The sequence below is a fragment of the Caretta caretta genome, chromosome 22, assembly GCF_965140235.1.
Source record: "Caretta caretta isolate rCarCar2 chromosome 22, rCarCar1.hap1, whole genome shotgun sequence".
Classification (NCBI taxonomy): Eukaryota; Metazoa; Chordata; order Testudines; family Cheloniidae; genus Caretta; species Caretta caretta.
The window spans coordinates 19,265,316-19,285,281 of record NC_134227.1 but is presented as its reverse complement, the minus strand read 5'-3'; positions in this window follow the sequence as shown (position 1 = coordinate 19,285,281).

Sequence of the window (19,966 nt, the reverse complement as noted above, 5' to 3'; positions counted from 1 at the left end):
TGCTTTTCTTTGGCAGGTTGATTTCTTTTTTAATGTAATCTTTCTGATAGCAAGAGAGAGTGTGTGTGTTTCAATGGGGATTGTGTGTGTTGTGTTTCAATAGGAATACTCTTTGTTTGTTTGTTTTGTTTCAAGCTCAGCCCAGCTAGTGTGTGGGATCTAACTAACCCCCAACCTGAGGTGGGATGGCATTGTAAAGGTTGAGAGGATTTAAAAAAAATGATTCTGTAACATCAAGGGCTTACGATTTAGAAAGTGACTGCAGCACACGGACAGTGGCCGCACTTTGGAGAGGGCGTGAGAAGGTACCGCGGAAGGAGTGACAGCAGACAGTCCTGGGATGGGTGGAGAGGAATGGTATAGCTTCAGGCCATATTGTAACTTGCTTTCACAGCCACAATGACATTAACTTTGCAACATGAGTCTCTGACCCCCTACCCCTGGAAATTTGATTTAGTTTGTCTCAAGCATCTGTACTTTAAATACATCCTCCGACACACAAATTCCTACGTGCAATCAGGCCATTGACAGGGTAAGATTTAAAGCAATTGCATTTCCCTGGTAGCCCTAAGCTAATGAAAAGAAAAATAACTATGGAGTGGCCTGAAACAGGCAGCTGGGATGTGTGAGCATCAAAGCCTCTTTTCCCTGTCTCTAAGTCACTGCTCTGAAATGGGGTAGATGAAGTGGCCTGAGAGTGCTTGGGAGTGCCAGCATCTGAACCACAGAGCCTGGACTGGGGCCGCGTGCTCATGTGTAATTGTGGAGTTGTGCTGTGTATCCATTTGTTTTTCACAGTCCCTGAAGCCACATTTTTCTGAACACAAAGGAGACAGAGAGAAATTTTGACCTCAAAATGATGAAGTGTTAAAGCTTCCTTGGTGTGGACGATAGGAGTGGAAGCAAACTACAGACAACATCAGGAATCCCATTTTCAATCCAGCTGCAGAGACAGAGGCTGTAACAAATGCTGCAGTGGAGACAAATCTCTGCATACATGCCCCCTTTCAGAAGCACAAACACCCAGGAGAAAAATAGTAGACATTTGAGGCTAAATGATAGCATTTATTAAACTACTATTGTATTAGGTAAGCATCGGTGTCCAGTGGTTAGAACAGGGCATTAACAGCGAAGGCCTTCTGGGTTCTATTTTTAGCTCTGGGAGAGCAGTGTGATTTATTGTTTTTAAAGCACAGGAATGAGGGCCAGGATTCCTGGGTGCTGTTCCCCGTTATGTCACTGACTCTCTGGGCAACACTGAGTAAGTCACTTAAAGCTTCTGGTGACTCAGTTTACCATGCCTTTCTGTGAAACTGAGATAATGAGGGCTGTTTTGGGCCTTCAGTAATATTTGCAAAGTGCTTTGAAGTGCTGCAAAAGTGCTAAGAATCCTAGCCAAGCCATTCAGGGCACTGGACGCAAGGAGCAATCCATTTGGTGCTGACCCCATCATCAGTCATACACCAGCTTATTTGCTGCTGCATAAAGCTCTGTGGGCCAAAATCTGTAAAACCCATTGAAGCCAGAGGGCTGACGGGGGTTGAATCTGTAGCTTGCAGACTTTCACAGTGCATGGTCCTGCTGTTGCTGCCTTACTTGAGTCCAATCTGCAGAATGGTGTTTAATCGTTTTCGATGCCTATGGCTCTGGGAAACTCGGCTGGAGAATAGGATTTAAATTGGGAAAAAGCAAGTGTTGTGGTCTGAGCACTGAAGACTCTGTGGTGATGGGAATAAGCCCATCAGCAAAGAAAACACAGATAAATCCACTGAGCCAGCTGCTGGAACCAAAGTCATTGACACCTGGCTGCAGTGCTGTGGCCTCAGGCAATAACTTTGGGTAGAGCTGAAGGTAGCCAGATCGGGAAAGGTCTGATGCAGTGAGGAATCAGAAGATGCTGACATACTGCAAATCAGAATAACAAAATCTGGACTCCCAGCACCGGGAGGAGAGCCTGGGGGATGGAGAATAAGGGTTATTAGAAGGGCTCCATGTTCCACTCATGCAGAGCTTTTAAATCAAGGCGTCAGGCTTCCAGAGAACCACAGGCAATGAATGGGTATGCAAAGGAGTCCTTGTTCTGCTTCTCTCTCGCTGGAGCCTCGGCTTCTCTGGTGGCTTCTCCCCGGTTTGCTGGCAGGAGCTTCTCTCCGTGGTCACTGCGGATACAACTGCACTGTGTTAAAACACTCACAGCACCGTGTTTCACAGCCCGCCCAGGTTAGCTTCCTTGGGCTCATGGCACTAAAAATTGCAGTGTAGACATTTGGGTTAGGGCTGAGGTTCAGGCTCTGAGATCCACCTTGTCCTGAGGTCTCAGAGCCCAGGTTCCAGCCGGATTCTGAACATCTACACTGCAATTTTACAGCCGCCTGCCCGGAGCTCCGCGAGCCCAAGTCAGCTGACATGTGCCAACCCCAGCTGTGCCGTGGGTCTTTTATCATAGTGTAGGCATATCCTCTGTCTCTGACAGCCACCCACCCACCTACTTTGTAGCCCTCTTATTCTCACAGCTACCAATCAGCTCTGGGGTGAACCCTTTAGTTCCCAAACCAGCATGGGGTGTATAGGCCCCATGACTGGAAGGTAGCTAGACTGAGCAGTTTAGGCACTGGACTGGGACACCTGGGTTCAATTCCTGGCTCTGGCACCGGCTGCCTGTGTACCCTTGGGTGAATCACTTGATCTCTCTGTGTTTCCATTCTCTATCTGTGAATTAGCAATCCTTTCTTTCTCCCATCCTATGTATGTTTTGTCTATTTAGATTATAATTTCTTTGGGGCAGAGGCTGTACAGCACCTAGTCCAATGGGCCTTTTGGGGCCTTTGAGTGCTACTGTAATAAAAATAATTAATGATAATAAAGGGTTGGGTGGTGTCTGGTTCAGAGGAAACTTCTGGGTTCAGACTACTTGGTGGTTTTTAAGTTGTCTGAATCATTTTGCCAATTGCTAATGAAAATGCAACTTGCAAAAGATTCCCAAACTCATTGTTTTTTTTTAAAAAAAGAAAAGAAAAAAAACACAGAGTAAATGCAGAGAATTGAGCTGAACATAACAATTATTTCCAAACTTGAGCTTTCACAATAGAGACAAATTGTAATCATACCCTTTGAAAACTGCAATTAGAACTACGTCCCGGTAACCTTTAGTCCCCCTGTGTGATACATATCAAAGGAGCTATAACGCACTAGTTTTTGTTTCTCCTTTTGTTCTTGCCATGAAATGCAGCAGAACTTTCCTGAAGTTGCCCGTATGGTAATTTTCCTTTATGAAGTGCCCAATGACCATACAAAACTGCAGGGGGAGGAATACTTCCTTAATTTAGGGGTTACAGCACATGGTTGGATAAAAGATGGTACTTTTGGAAATGGAACATGTAACAGGATCAAAGCTCCCAGCTATAGCAGATCTGTGGAGGCGGAGGGACCATATCACCTCCTTATCATGTTGCCCTGGACAGCTTATAGTTTAGCATGGACAACGATCAAAGAGGTCTTTGCAGAAAAGACAGGTTACATTGACAGCCACTGTAGTGCAGGACAAATGGTGCAGGAGAAACTCATATGGAGCCCCCAATAGACCTCCCCTCCTCCACAAACCCCATCCTTCTCAGGGATTTCCCTAAAATAAGGAAGTGTTTCACTAGGAGGGTGGTGAAGCACTGGAATGGGTTACCTAGGGAGGTGATGGAATCTCCATCCTTAGAGGTTTTTAAGGCCTGACTTGACTAAGGGCATGGCTACACTGGAAACTTCAAAGCGCTGTAAAACAATAAGAGGCTAAAGGAACTCAGACTTTTCAAAGAAAACATTAAGAGGCAGTTGAATTACAGTCTAGCAGTACCTATACAGGGAGAAGATTTGATACGAAAGGGCTTTTTAATCTAACAGACAAAGGTACAGCAATTTTTAACTGTGAGCATAATTAAACAACTGGAACAGATTACCAAGGGATGTGGTAAATTCTACATCTCTGGGAGTTTTTAAATCAAGATGGGATGTTTTCGTAAAAGATATGCTCTAGTTCAACCAAAAGTCGCTGGGCTACATTCAGGAATCCGGGGGTGGAATTCAATGGCCTATGCTATGCAAAGGTTGGAGTAGATAATCATTACAGTCCCTTCTCGCCTTTAAAAGCGATGAAACTCCAAATCCATGCAAGATCCTCCCTGTAGTTTCTGTTTTCCGACTGGGGTTTGCTGACGTAGAAATGGATAATGTATTACTGCAGGAGAACGCATGAGCTATCCCTAGATCTGTCTTCCTGTAATTGCAGATAATGAAAAATTGAATGTGTCAGTAATGTATTCCAAGTACCAGTAATGTAGTTGGGCATTAGCTTCCTGAAGGCAAGCTTTGTGAATATCATCAGGTTTATTTATTTTTTGGATAGTGCATAACATCCTTTCAGTGGCTCATGTGTTTGGAGCTTTCAAAAACACTTATTGCTTAGTACAATGAATAGGAACAAGGGAGAGAGAGTCTTCGAACAGCTTCCTTGAACCTGTAGACTCTTACAAGCTGCCCCAAATACAACCACAGCAGGAATTCAGCTGTCAGTTCAGAAGGTCCTGGGTTCATGTCATGAGGCGGGACAGCAGCTTTGGTGATCACAGCAGGCTAGTCCTCCAAGGACAGTTAGCTACATCTAATAAACTTTCATGTTGAGAAGGACAATTTATTAGCACTCCCAGATGAGAGTCACTACTAAAGGCAAAGCAGGTGGAGTTTGTCGCTGAGAATCTGTCCCTGTTGGGCTGATGTAGCCACAACTAAAAAGGCATGATCAGATTGCTATGGCACAGTTCATACACCCACCTTTAATGCAACAGGCATGGCTCACCAGTCAGGGCCAGGAAAAGTCTTTACCTCCCTCTGCCCTGAAATTGGTGCTCACTGGTTTCTGAGCAGTAGTTCATAAAACCATATGAACTGCTGGAATTCTTTTCTCTAACACATCCAGTCTGACACGCATGAATGATGAAACAGAATTCTGCTTTTCGTGGTGGGAGTTCTGGAACATCTCTGTAGTCCCACCTGTCGTAATTCTTACAGACTGTATTTAACCGGGTTGCAGTACTGAAAAGGCTCAGGACTGCAGTGAGAACAGTCAAAACTTGGAGGAAATCTATGAAATGTTTGGCGCAGTGGCGTCTGATCTGGATTGCTCTGATTCAGAAGGCTGCAGATAATTAACTCTCTGTGTGTGGCTAGAGTAGGAGTCAGTCTTACAAGGCCCCAGTGCTGAAAAACAATTAAGCATGTGTTTAACTCCTGCAGGGCTATTCATATTCTTGCATTTTTGTGTGTATTCATGAACTATCCATAGAAAATACATGTGAGCTCTTTTTGCTCGACTTGGAGATCAGCAAATATTACCAGGTTGCTATTTGAGTTGCAGCCTCCTTCAATGCAGTGGTGCCCAGATGGCCAGTCACAGGACATTTATCTTAGCCTCAGCCAACCAGGACTATATCCAATGTGTGAGGTGGGTCAGCCCAGCTGAAGAGAAGTCACTTGCATTTGATTTATTTTTCCACCTAGATCAGAGAGCGTCCTTGATCTTTGAGAAACCATTCTCTGCTGACCTCGATGTGTGTCTGACTTCAGCAAGCAGTGGCCTTGAATTTTCTCACCTGTATCCTCTGCACATACTGGCGATGGTCTTATGGCTATTTGAGAGTTTGGCTCCCATAATTATAAACTGATTTGAAGGTGGAGGAGAAGTATAGGGCCTTGGGATAAGAGTTAGTGTCCATGTCATACCTAAGAACATATGAACATAAGTGTGGCCATATGGGGTCAGACCAAAGGTCCATCTAGCCCAGTATCCTGTCTGCCGACAGTGGCCAATGCCAGGTGCCCCAGAGGGAATGAACAAAACAGGAAATCATCAAGTGATCCATCCCCTGTCGCCCATTCCCAGCTTCTGGCAAACAAAGGCTCGGGACACCATCCCTGCCCATCCTTCTCGTTGGCCTTGGGAAAATCAGCCTTGGGAAAACTGGGTTCATTTGAACTCAGGGCCTGCACAGACCTATGTTAACAGGTTCTTGCGCAGAAAAATAAAGGGTTTGTCCCACTCTGTTTCTGATTAGCAGCACTCTGCTCTCGCCACTAACCCCTTGGCTCTGTTGAGTGTGGAGGAGAGCTCTCTCTGGACAATGGGAAAGGCAGAGGGACAGTGTCTGAGACCAAAGCAGCCAGCAGCCCAGAACACTTGCTTGTTAGTTGATGGCAGCACTTGAATATCTGCACTCTCCTTGAGAAGAGAGTTATTGCAGCATTGGGGTTTGAAAGTGGCCACTGGTGAAGATGTAAACAGAAGGAATAAAAATCCTCCAGTACATACTGAGCCGCGCTAGCTTTTAAACGTCTCTTCCTAAATAAACAACGCCAATAAATTCAGCTCATGTTCCTCTAAGCTTTCATCGCCAAGCAAAACAACTCCACTCAGCAGACTAAGCAGCACATCAGGATTCCTTGTGTATCCCAGAGATGGCACTTGGCTCAGCTTGGCTCAGCGCACGCTTTCAAATGCTGAACTCTGCTGCCAGAAGCGTCGGATGAGAGGTGCTGTAGAAAGTTGCCTCAGAAGCTTTCGTGGGGCATGGAATCTAATGCGTGACCAGGCAGAAACATCATCACATTTTAAACACAAGCCGCCTGTTTTAGTGATGCCTCCAACAGAAACATAGTGGCATAATCCATCCGCTCCTTATTTAAGACTGAAATGGAAAAGTGGGCTGGGCCGGAGGCTTCACCATGGAAGCTGCAGGAGGAAGGACAGTAGGGTGGCTGGTGATTATGGAAGAGTCAAAACAAGGGGTGCACTGAGATGTTCAATGCACAGTTGCAAACAAAACCACTGTGTATAATTGCAGCATCTGGCATTCAGCCTGTGGGCCTCTGACCTCATGCAAAGCATCATTAAAAGGGGCTGTGTTTCCTGAGAAATGTAAGAAAGGACTTGATACACAGTGCAAAATCTCCCTGAGCCTGATGCTTGTTGGAGAAGGAGCTGGCTGCTGGGGAAGATGTTTCTGATGTTGATTGCATTTCAGTACAATAAGGGTCCCACTGTGGTAGGCTTTGTACAAATATGTAATAAAGAAGTTCACAGTCTAAGTAGAGCAAAATCTATTTGCAGTGAAACCCTCACTGAAACCAGAGGAGTTGTAGGAAAAGAAGAGAGCTGGGTTCACGTCAGCACCTTCCATACCCATGTTGCCCCAAAGCGCTTAGCAAAGCAATGGTCAGACACCAAGATTGCAATAGCTGCTTGTGATGGGATGTTCACCCTACAAAGGACTGGAAGGGGTTAAGGTGGCCAGGCAGGCCTATTAACTTCACAGGTTGCACCTGGAGGAAGAGCCAGGGAGCAGGGAATTGATTGCAAGCAGGTTCAGCTGAGCAGGAATAAAGTCACAAAGCTAGCACCAGATGGGCTGCTGCTGGGAAAGGGTAGTCATTTCCTAAGGGAGAGGGAGGTGGGGTTGGAGCTGGTACCCCCAGAGTAAAGAGGGGAACCAGGAGTTGTAGGAAGCAGTCCAGGGAAGGAGCAGTGAGGGCTGGGAGAGAAAATCCCAGAACTGCTGGTCTGAGGATACCCGGGCTGGAACCTGGAGAAGAGGGCAGGCCTGGGCTCCCCGACCAGGAATGGCACCTGAGGCAGTGAATGGGAAGACTTTGATGTACCCCCAGAAAGAAGGAAAATGCTGAGGACTGAGTCACACAGAGGGGGGCCAGGAAGGGGTATGATTAGCAGTGAGTGGTCTACCCTGTGACAATGCTGATCATCAATTCCATGGGCCACAACGCTTCCCACAACACCAGGGACATTCCAAAGTGTTCCTTCCTGGAGGAAGTGCTGGCCAGGACCCTGGGGTTGTCCTCCAACCTTTCCCAAAAGTGCCCTAGTGGGAGCAACTTCCACCTGCAACAACAGTCAGAGGCAGCAGGCAGGTGACTTGGGTTTACGCCTCTCTCAGAGGATGGCATGCTACTTGGTTCCTTCCTGTAGTAGTTAATGTGAGGAGCCCAGCTCCTGCATGAGCCTAGCCCTGCAATTTAATGTTAGAATTCTACTTACCTGCAATAGTAATTATTATTATTTTATTATTTATTTCTTGTATTACAGTAGCATCCTTAGGCCCAAATTAAGGGTGGTAGGAGCTATACAGACATGTTGTAAAAATGGCCTGAGACCCATTGAGCTTGCAATCCAAACAGAGAATATTTTTTTCTCCCATCCTTTGTCTTATCATGCTTGTTTTACAAATGGGAAACTGAGGCAGAGTGAGTGACTTGCCCATGGCCACAAAGGGAATCCGTGGCAGAGCTGGGATTTGAACCCATGCTCTAGTGCTGTAACACGAGACTATCCTTTGGTAGAAACAATATAAAATGCAAACACTTCTGAGGGGCCCATTAGTCTTATGATTATTTCTATAACAGACAAGATATGTCCCAGACGCAGGTTTAAAGCCTTTCCCTTTGGCCTCAGTGTAGTTGATACGCGGCCAAAAGGAGGCAGGGATTTGACAGCACTGGGGTTTCTTTCTGCAGATCTCAGCCTAACCCTGTCCGACCCCCTCCCCACACACATTCTTAAAACAATACCTCCAATTGGCTTTGTTTCCAAGTTCTGGTGGCTGGCCATAAATCTAATAGTTCTTTTGGCCCACATCACAGGAAACCCTTACACAGAGATGTGAAAGCCTGAGGAACCCCAGAGCACACTTTAGATGAAATAAGGGGGAAATTAACTTTGTTAGTCTCCAATTTCTTGGAGCTCTGCTGTTTGATTTAGCTTGGAAAGTGGGTTGTCAACAGAAAGCAGTCACACTGAGAACATTAATTGTGTGTTGAGGAGTTCTGCGTGTACTATAAAAGTATTGTTTGTTTATTTAGACTCAGGAAATCCCTGTGCGAGGTGAAGCTTCCAAGCACTGCACATCTGCAGCGAGCACGGAAGTTATTAACACTGAAGACTTTCCATGAACAACTGACAACAATAATAAAGCACATTCCAAACGGTTTATTAAAAGTCCCAGCATTCTACGCTGTAGAGAGAAGGGGAAGCAACTGCATTGTTGGGGTGCTTCTGAGCCCATCCTGGCCTGCTAACACAGTCTGTATCAGATTTCTTTGTGTGTTCCTTTACCTACCTTAACCCTAACAGCAAGATCTCATCCTTAGCAAAGGAGAAAAGTTCTCCTCTTACCTCCCCTTAAGCTTCATCCACACGGCTAGTCATCTGAATAACTCTCACCCCTATTTTAAATCACCCATTATACCTAATGCTCTTGTTCAAGCTTATTCTGAAGCTAACATTTGGCTTGACATTTGAATTTGGCTATAACTGTCTTTCACGCAGGTCCGGGCATCATGGCAGCGACTCATTGCAATTTACTGCGTATTGGTTCTAATGGCCCTAGTATATCATGTTCAATGGAATACTGACTTGATATGAGAAAGGGAGGAGATGCTGAGTTGGAGCTACTGCATTGGCTATAGATCATACTTCACTGGTAATGAGCTAGATTACCTTGCACAAGGTATAGCTGGAACTCATGCTTTCTGTCTGGCGCATGGATATCGGACATTGTGTGCCTGGTGCTAACTCACATTAATACTGTTGCAACCTCTTAGGGTATTTTTAGTCACAGAAATTCTACTTCGAAAGATACAGGGTGAGATTTTCAGCCAGGGCGAATCTGTTCCATTGATTTCAATTGAGTCAGACCGATTGGTGACAGCTGAGGATCTGGCCCACAATTTTTACCCTGATCTTATGCTAATGGAAATAGTTTCTTAAAATAGCGTTTTTTTAAAACAAAATATTTACAAAACTGCAAATTTTCCACACTGTGCAAGTCTGCTGAGAAATATTTTATTCCATGCTTTAAATGCTTTAAATATTATTTGATTTTTTTTTTTGTTTAAAAGGAAGAGACATCCATTTCAAACTTGCACAAAATTATGCACCCTTCAAGCACTGTTTAACTGAATAGAAAATGTTATGCCCAGTGATGTCAATGCCCTAAAAACCAGTCATTCCCGGGCGGCGATGCTACTTCTGCAGGAGGATCCATTCTGATTGGAATGCGCCACTTGTCATTGTTGGTTGTATTTCTGGTTCAATGAATCTAAGTTTGCAAGCACTCAGACGCTCACAAATGGAGTCACGAATGTATCAGTGTTCACAAGCCCACATCTGTGCAACTCGCCATTTATTTGTATGTGCATATTTTAACTTGACAGCCTTCTCTGGTTCACAACACACTTGCCTTCCCACTATTGGCTTGATCTAAAGCCTAAGTCTGCGCTTTGGATCAGGACTTTTTTAGATGGTTAACCAATATTGTTGTGAGTCTCCTTCAGAGATTGCTGACTGCTAAGGGAAAAGGCGGCTATTGGAGCTGAGTGGCCGGCAACGACCAGGGATAAGTAAGAAAATCAGACTGTTCAGAGAAGCACCATATGTTACAGTCAGACTTTGTTCTTTCTAGGTATTTAAGTGTCCCTCACTCCTATAGTATCTTGCGCTTAATGGATTTTAGCTTCACACTACATGAGGTAGAGGAGGATAGCTCCCATTCACAGATGTGAAACTGAGGCACAGGGTGCCTTGTTTCTTGCCTGATGTCATGTCAGTGGTTTGTGCAATAGCCAATGATTGAACCCAGCTGTCCCGAGTCCTAGTCCAGTGACTTTAATGATTAGACCATTCTTTCCTCCTTCTGGGTCTGGAAATCTGGTGACAATGGACTTCATGAGACTTCCTGTACTTTCTGAGTTGGGCCACTTGGACAGCAGTCTAAGAAGCACTTGTCTGCTTCTAATGTCCAAAACTTGGAGTTGAGCGGGTTTTTAAAAAAGCATTAGGTATAATGAGACTCTCCATAGTTGATTATACTGGACTGGGGAAAACAAACCAAATCTAAAGTTTGGAAAGGATATAAACCTTCCTGCTTCAGCACATAAACCCGGGACTAATAGGGATTAAGAAACTTTCCCTATGGATAGCTTCTTCCATAATTGCCTATTTTAGGGTTTCCTACACTTTGCTCTGAGGCATCTGGTATTACCCAGGTGCACACAATGTTGTGGGTTTTTTAATAACACTCTAACCTCTGGGAAGGTTCAGGTTGATTTGATTCTTATTTCAGAGAAAACAAGTTGTTCCTAGCAGCAAAGTTTTAGAGGATAAAGTACCTCTAAGTAAAAATGCTGGGCCACATCCTTGGCTGGTGTAAATCAGAATTGCTCCCCTGACTTACACCAGTGGAGGATCTGGCTTGCTCTCTCAATGTACCTTGGGTGGTGGAAAGATGGTTCCAAACCATGCACCCAACATTGTGCTATAATCAAGCTTTCCAAAGCCAGTAATTTTGTAGAAATGTTGCCCTAATAAAACACGCATAAAGGGTATCTGAAGATGAGATACCACCGAGACCAGAAGCACAGAGAAAGAGAGATGTACTAAAGGGATCAGATCCGGAGATGTGTCATCTGTTAATTGGCTCTTGTAAACCATGCCTATCAGCCATGCTGAAGCAAACCAGAATATATGTAATAAAGAGAAATGATGGACTCTTGTTTATACCCTTCATAATTCAAACTGAAAGGGCACAGCTTGACCTCAGTGTTGCGTTTAGACAGCGACTTAGGAACTAGTTGCTTGTATTGTGGCTGGGGCTGTCCGAGACAGCAAAGGCTGTGTTGTAGTGGCAATTCTGGACCAGGTTAGCTGCAAAAGGAAATGAAAGGCCTGATTTTTTTGCTCTCGTACATGTTCAATGCAAGTGTAACCTCATGGGGAGTCACTCCACTATTATGAGAGAAGAAACTTAGGCCGGAGCTCCACTCTTCCTATTGTCCACTGTGATCTGTCTTGGAGAAGGGGCTTATGGGATGCAAGCATCAGCTCAGTGCAACCGGATCCCAGGTAGCTTTGGTGATATAAAGCCAACACAATTGACTGAAGGAAATTGTCTGTTGCAAAACACAGGAGGAGATGGGGAAAATGATATCTTGCCTCTAGTTGAAGCAGCATTGTTACATTAGGAGTTACATCCTGTAGCTTTTAAATGTAACTCGATTAGAACCTTATCTTCTATATAATGACTACTGTAACAGACTGCCTTGTACCGTGATTCGATTAGGAGGTGACCTCAGACCATTTACCAGGGATAATGTGGAGTTGGGGTGCAGACAGGAGGCTTTAGACCACCTGTGCTCTGAAGTCTGAATTAGATTTGCCACAACATGATTGCGTTTGTGTCTCGATCCAACTGTGCTTTCAGTAAATTGCTCTTTACTTCCACTACCCCCCTCCCTGAGTTGCTGCTGTTTTACAGTTTCTTCCAGCAGCAGATGGAAGTTCAAGAAGGGGTAAAGGAGAGCTTTGAATTTGGGTTCGATGGTAAGCAATTCAGCACTGAAGGAGCCCCCCCCAGCAGGGTTCCAGCCAGGAGATGTTGAGGGCAAACATCAAGGAGCTGCCCACTCGGGCATTAAAAAGCCCAGGGCATTTCTGCCCCAAGGATAAGGGTGTTAGCCCTATTGTATTTGAGTACTAAAAGTAAGCATTTTCAATTTAAAACTCCAAAAATCTCAGGTTTTGGATTTTCTTTTTTTTTTCTTTTTTTAATGAAACCCTATTTTTTGACAAAAATAGAATTTTTTCACAGAACTCTCCATTTTATTGAGAACCCACTTTCCACTGAGGAAAAACATTTCAACAGAAAATTTTGTCCTGGCTCTAATTATTTGTATTCCAGTAGCCCCAATCTGGGATCAGGGCCCCAGTGTGCTAGATGCTGTACAGACATGTAGTGCAAAATTAGCCCCACTACACGGGTGTTACTGTGATGCTTTTAATTCTGCTTAGCACAAAAACAGACTCTGTGGTGGTGGTACATGATCATCAGGCAGTCCGTGGGCTTTGATAATTGGAGGGACACCAGACAGAGCTGTGCACTGGTGATTTTTGTACAGGATATAGTGTGACTGCAGGGGAAGTGACTGAGTCTTTGCTCACCTGCTAATTGCAAAAATAAATTGCAATAAGCAGGGATGCTTCCTGCACCACAGGAGGCTGGGGGAGCCCTGATGTGAAATGTTCTGTCCCTTCCAGAGCTTAATTTATCAGCGATCAGAGGTCAGGGCTCCCGCTTGTGCAAATCGTGCTTTATTCAGGGAAATGCTCTCCGTGACAGCAGGGTGGGACAGCAATATCATACCTCACACAACACGAGAGACAACTTTTCTCGAAGCTGTTGAGGGAAGCAAAGCACTGAATTTTAGCATGAGAAAGTAGCTGCTGTTTTTCCCAGGACACAGCTATGAGTTACAAACCATGGTAAGATCCAAGCCACAGGGCTCGCTGATTCAAGCTGCACTCAGCCCTTACTTGGTCAAAGCTCCCATTGATTTCAAGGGGTTTGCCCGAGTGGATATGGCGGCTGAATTCAGCCATTGAAGCCTCACACACCAATTCCTATTGCCTTTAATGGGAGTTGCCCACACATACCTGAGGGGACAATTTGCCCTCCAGTAGGGGATGGCCAATCCAGCCAGGTGAGCCTTCACCTTAGCTTCAAGTGTACTGTGATCAAAGTGATTTTTGATGAGGGCTACACATAAGGAGCTCAGAACATGGCTTAAGTCTTATATGCAGTTGTCTTGTTGAAGCACTAGACTGGGACTCAGCAGCCATGCGGTCAATCCCTAGCTCTGCCACTGTCTCCCTGTGTGACCATGGGCAAGTCACTTAATCTCTCTGTGCCTCAGTTCTCCATCTGCAAAATGGGCACTCCTCACTCTGTCTTGTTTGTTTAGACTCTTTGGGGCACGGACTGTCTCACTGTGTGTTTGTACAGCTCCTAGCACAGTGGTAATCCCATATTGTTTGGGACTTCTGCAATACAAATAATAATAGAGGCGTTTGGAATGATTTATTATTTTGTAGGATGGTGAGCACTGTGTGATCATCCTTAAGCCCCACACTTGCAGGTAGGATGTGAGCTGAAGCTTACAGCCCAGTTGTAATGTTCCTTATTCAATCATACACCTTCTTACATCTTGCCCTACTTGTTTAGATTAGTTAAAAGAAACTGGCTGCATGCAGAGAATAAATACTTTTCCAACGCAGTTGTTCAATTTCCTTATAGCTGCTATTCTTTTCTTTAAAAAACCACAACCAAAACAAAACAAAAAACCCAACCTCAACCATCACAGCTGCTCTAAACCACTGATTACAGTTTTTAAGTGAAATAATCTCCTTGAAAATCAGTTGAACAAACCAGTCCCATTCAACAGCCAAGAAGAATGGGAACTGTTCCTAGGTTTGCTCCCCAGCAATTTACTAACAAACCATAGCTCCAAGCAATAAATTTCTTGGGGATTACTGTTCAGTAAAAACATAACTCAAGGGGAAAATGATCCACTGGAAGAAATATAAATTACAGAAGATGCTGTATATGGCCTTTGTGAGTGTCTACCCTCAGAATACATTTAATTAAAGAAAATGTGGGAGGGCTTTTTTATTTTTTTTTTAAGACTGAAATATAATCAGGCAGTAGAATTTGCTTACCCTGCACTATGCTGTAAGGAAATGCTATTCTCCGGAACAGGGAATAAACAAAAATCCTTTTCCCTGTAATGGAGGTCATATCTCCGGGCATCTGTACAGCATCATGATCCAATCACCTTCTCTATTTCTCTTAATCAGGGATTTGATTTATCTTTATTGTTGCAGGTATAATGAGGGAAGAGTTATTTTTAAACAACATTCTCCTTATGCCCAACAACATGGCCAGTCTAGTGTGTCTGTTCCCAAACCCCATAGTTACTGCTGGAGGCCATGCTACTTTCATGAAGATTCGTTTGTGTTAAGGTAGAGCTACATACCACAAGTGAGATGAGGTGCTGTACCTACTGCCCCACACCAAAAAACATACAGCGTAAACACACAAGACAGACAAATGGTGGCAGGAAGGAAGCAATATGGGTTCATTTCCCAACTCTGCCCCAGCCTCCCTGTGTGACCTGGGCCACGTCACTCAATCTCTCCGAGCCCATGGGCGGTTACGTGGGATGGTGATCGATTGCCCAACATCCAAGCAGTGCACACTGTCAAAGAATAACAGCCAGAGCTGAGAGACCTTCAGAACTTTTCTAACCTAGAAAAGGCCTCAGCAAACCTTTTTGGGAGGCACAGGGAAAAGGAACTTGCTCTACAGCTAAACCTGGGTGTGTTGTACTAATCTCCCCTGAAAACAAGAGGCTTATTGTACAGCCCCTTAAGCAGATGACTCACCAGAGGAAAATCAATAGGGACTTGCTGATTGAAATCCCACTGGAAGAAACAAAAGACAGCAGATGTGATTCTCCTTTCACCTAGGCTGGCATAAACCAGGAGTAATTCTATTGAAGGCAGTGGAGTTACACAGGGGTAAAACCAATGTGAGAAGTGAACCAGGCCCCATGCTGGCAGCTCCCAAAGTGGCGCCATCTCTACAAGCTCTACAAACCCTTTCAAGAAGCGGTTTATTGCATGACATAAAAACAAAACATTAGCTCTAAATTTCATAGAAAATTGAGTCCCGAAAGTGCAGAGGGAAGGTCATTCCTGGCTTCCATTAAAGATGATTGTTTTAGCGTTTCTCTGGCAGTTTTGTGACACTCCGTGTCATATTAGCAAAGCCAATTTGTTAATCTGCTAGTGCCAGCATTAAATATCCCCTTTTGTGCACCGACACCAGATTAATGAGAAGTCAAAACCTAGCTACTGTTTTCCTACTGAAGCCATAAAATTTTGTGTATAATTCATTTGCCCATGTAATGGAAGCTTAGTGGCGTATGAAAAGCATAAAATAGAATTTTGCAGTAATGTCTTCTTTAAGTCTTAAAGATATACTTGTACCGTCTCAAAGCTCAGTTCAGGTGTCACATCTATGGTACAAAGCACAACTGCTGAAATGATGCAGTCGCATGAAGTCTGCTGTAAGTGAGACCACTGTAAGTCAGATCGAAGTTTAACCCTCTCTCCTTGCCCCATCATAGTGTAACTCCACCCCCGACAACCCACTCACTCTATTGTAATTGCTCACTGGAATCCAAATAGGTGTGAAAACCTGGCAGCTTCATCTGTCTGATATTTCCATTACTCCAGATAACCGAAGATGATGAAATGGTGAGAAGTGGTGTAATGGGAAGAGATAGCTTCTGTCTTAATGCTATTTCCTAATGGGACGCTGGCTGCAGGCTCTCTGCTTTCCTTGTTGTTCCTGTTAACTTTCTGAAAATCTTGGGGTTGGGATGGACTTTGTTTGCAGAGGCTCAGCACCTTTACTCCTTGATGACATGCATATAGTTGTTTTATCAACTAAATAAACCCAGGGTAGATGTAGAACAAAGAGGAGGAGGTATAAGGCTGAAGAAACCTTCAGCAGATTGACCGTGGATCAGCTCCCACGGGTTGATGAGTCCACCAGCCCTCTTTGCCAGTGTTTGGCAGAAGGGGCAGTTGTTCTGGGTTTTATAGATTAGCTCAAGATGACTTGACATAGGCAGGCGTGATACCTGCTGCAATATGAAGGCTTAGCTGGCAAACATCTGAAACTCACCCCATCCTTCTTGCACTCAAGCTAGCTAGTGAAAGACGACATGCGGGTTTTCAAAAGGAACCCACCCCCACCGCCAGTAGTAAAGTTTCATGTAGTTTTTCTCTATTTTTCCATCTGTCTCTGATGACTGCCAAGATTCTGTGGATAGACTGTAGTCTGAGTGTATATAAAAAAGATCTAACAAGGAAACCCCATCAGGGAACTTTTGCACAGTGTTATTAAAAGGCTAGTTTTCAATATTCTTTCTCTCTTCTCTCATTTAATCACTGAGTATGCTTCATAAATAAAAGTAGGAAATATCCTCATTATTGCCTTGCAAGCCAAATGTTTGATAAATGATATTCTTCCTGCAGATTCCAAGAGGCCCATAAAATAGCCTGACCTTGTATTTATTATGGACCAGATAATCCTATTTCATACAGTGGTCAATATTAATGAATCAGTGTTTGCATGCTATTGATTATGCTAAATTATGGGATACCAAAAGGAAAGCTTGTAAGAACTAAAAGATTCTAGGGGGGAAAGGGAGAACAGGCGTCTGGATCAACAGAACTGGTTGGCAATTTTTGTGTGGAAAGATTCCACGATTGAAAAATATGGCTTAATCAAAACCAACATTTTTCATATGAAAATGCCAAATCTGACACCCCACCCCCCACCCCGCTGCCAAAAAAAAAAAAATTGAATGTCAAAATTAAAACTTCTGTTTTGGATAATCATTTCAAAATTATATTCATTTTCTACTTAAAATGCCACTTTGTTTCAGCTTTTCATTTAAAAAGAAAACTAAATGAGAGAACTTTACGTCCAAATGCTGATTCCAGACTCCAGCTTATTTTTTTACTTGAAATTTGTTTGTTTTTTAAGTTTTAAACTTCCTATGGGAGAAACAAAATATTTATTTCAAAACTTCTTGCAGGAAAAATAATGGTTTTCTGACCAGCTCTAGTAATACGGCCTGTCACTTCTCTTCCTGGCCAGAGATACAATTATTCAGCACAAAAAGGCCCGAAATGTGATAGGTACAAGAAAACCAGCATTCTGGAATCAGACAGATGAGACAGGTAATGATGCTGAGAAACACGTATTAGCAATGGGGTCATGTCAACCACTGATAGTTCTGCCCCGTCTTCTCCACTTGGCCAAGATGGTCCTGTAAAAAACCCCAACATTTCTCTCTCACAGAACAGTCACTCTGATTTAACAACCTGTCTCAGGACCCTGACTGGAAAAAGAGTGATGGGATATTGAAAAAGCAGTGGGATGGGAATATGTGACCCATCTTTCCTATCAACAGGAGATATAATAGTGCAGCAGTTTGAGAATCTTCATGCTAGATCTTGGTAGATGTGATTCTTGTCTAACTTGATTATTAAACTGTGATTTGTTCTAATTATTGTGGGTAAATAATATGAATAGTTTCAATCCTCCCCATCTTCTTCCTTTCTATTTCTATTTCATTTGATTGAAATCAGCAGCCCTTGACTGACATCAGTGAATCCAACCAGAATTTTTTTTTCAAGTTTGTTTTAATTGAGTTGTCTGAAGCTACCAGCAGACTTTCCTGTTGCAATGCTGGGCAGCGAACCTGAGTGATGGATTGTCAAAATTCATAAACCAGAGCCTGGATTTCCCTTAAGCAAACAACTTAGAGTCAAAACAATAGCTCTGTATTCTTGAGGGAGCCAAACAAAGATAAATATTACCATGCCACCGTAAAGTACTGAAGCCAAGTCATTCTCAGATGGACCAGGCTACCAGAGGGGCATCTAAGGGCTTGTTCACACTTGAAAAGCTACAGGGGTGCAGCTGCAGCTGCACTGTTGTTCCACGTCAGTGTAGACACTACCTGCACTGATGGGGGAACCCCAAAGCATAGGAAAATCCATCTCCCTGAGAGGCGGTAGCTAAGTCGGTAGAAGAATTCTTTTGTTGACCTAGCGTTGTCTACACCATGGTGTGAGGTCAGCTTAACTACGTCGCTCGGGAGTGTGGATTTGTCACACCGATGAGCTATTAGCTGGGTCAAGCTAATTTTACTGTAGACCAGGCCTAACCCTGAAGCTGATCTAACTTGCTCTGTTGGGGGGCTCGGCAAACTCTTGCATAAGACCAAACTACTAGGAGCCCATAGGTGGCTTTAAGTCCCCTTTGCTCCCGTGTCCCCTCCATCTCTGCCCCAAGCACAGGAATGGAGTAACTGAGAATCAAACCCCACATGTTGCCTCTCAGTCTGGGGGGTGGTGAATCAGAGTATCGTGTTTCCAGAGCTCAGGCTAGGGCGAGGTGTGAGGATGATCCCACCAGGCAGAGCGGCACTGCCAATCCCAGTTAAGGTGGTTTGATAATGCTATGGAAGCCTTGACCCTCCTTGCTTTCAATCCATGTTGTGTTGCTTGCTACAGGTAGATACAGTAAGTTTTCATCCCAGTGGATCTCCCTCTGTTCGCTTCTTCCTGAGCGTTCTCTCGGAAATCAGGAATCCAGACATATTTCAGAGCTTTCAAGGACTGTTAACATTGTCACACTGGAACAATTCTCCCCTTCACGGAGGAAATGGATGGTATTGGTATGGTGAGCAAAGGAAATTGTGCTATTGAGAATGCAAGAGTTGAAGCAGATGAATGTTTCAGAACTGAACTGCACCAGTGACACGTAGAACTCTGTTCTGCATGCATGTGACAAGTGAGACACTACTTTGTGACAGCTACAAAACCATTTAATTTTAGCTCATTGCAAGAGGATCTTTGGTGTAGAGTGAGAAAGGGGCAGAATTTATTGCACGTTCTACATTTTAGCTGTGCATGTGGTCATTTTGGTACTCAGGAAATTGTACCAAAAGTAGCACTAGCTCATGCCGGGCAGAATACAGGCCTGGGGTGTGCAAGCTTCCCTTATACAGCCCAGCTACTGATTGCAATTCTGGAAGCTCTGGCCTGTGCCTCAATCCTGACCTGCGGCACCTCCGGCTGTTCCACAGAGCTGGTTGAGATTTTTCTTTTGAAACTTTGATGGCAAAAAATTATATTTCCCCCCCAATATTGAAACCCTGCACAACACTTTTTTGTTTTTTCAGAGATTTCTGTTTTTTTGCCAAAACCAAAAAATTTGAAATTTTGAATTTTGTGATTTTTCTTTTTGTTGGTCTTTCTCCTACCCCTCACCTCCCTTGTCCTTTTATTCTTTTTTTTGCTGCTGAATGCAGTCAAATAAATGAAGGGTTTTTCACTTTTTCCTTTATTCTTTTTGCAATTCTGTAACTCTTCAAAATATCTCCAGCTTTGGGCAAGGTATTTAGACAAAATGAAAAATAAAACTCTGTTACTCTA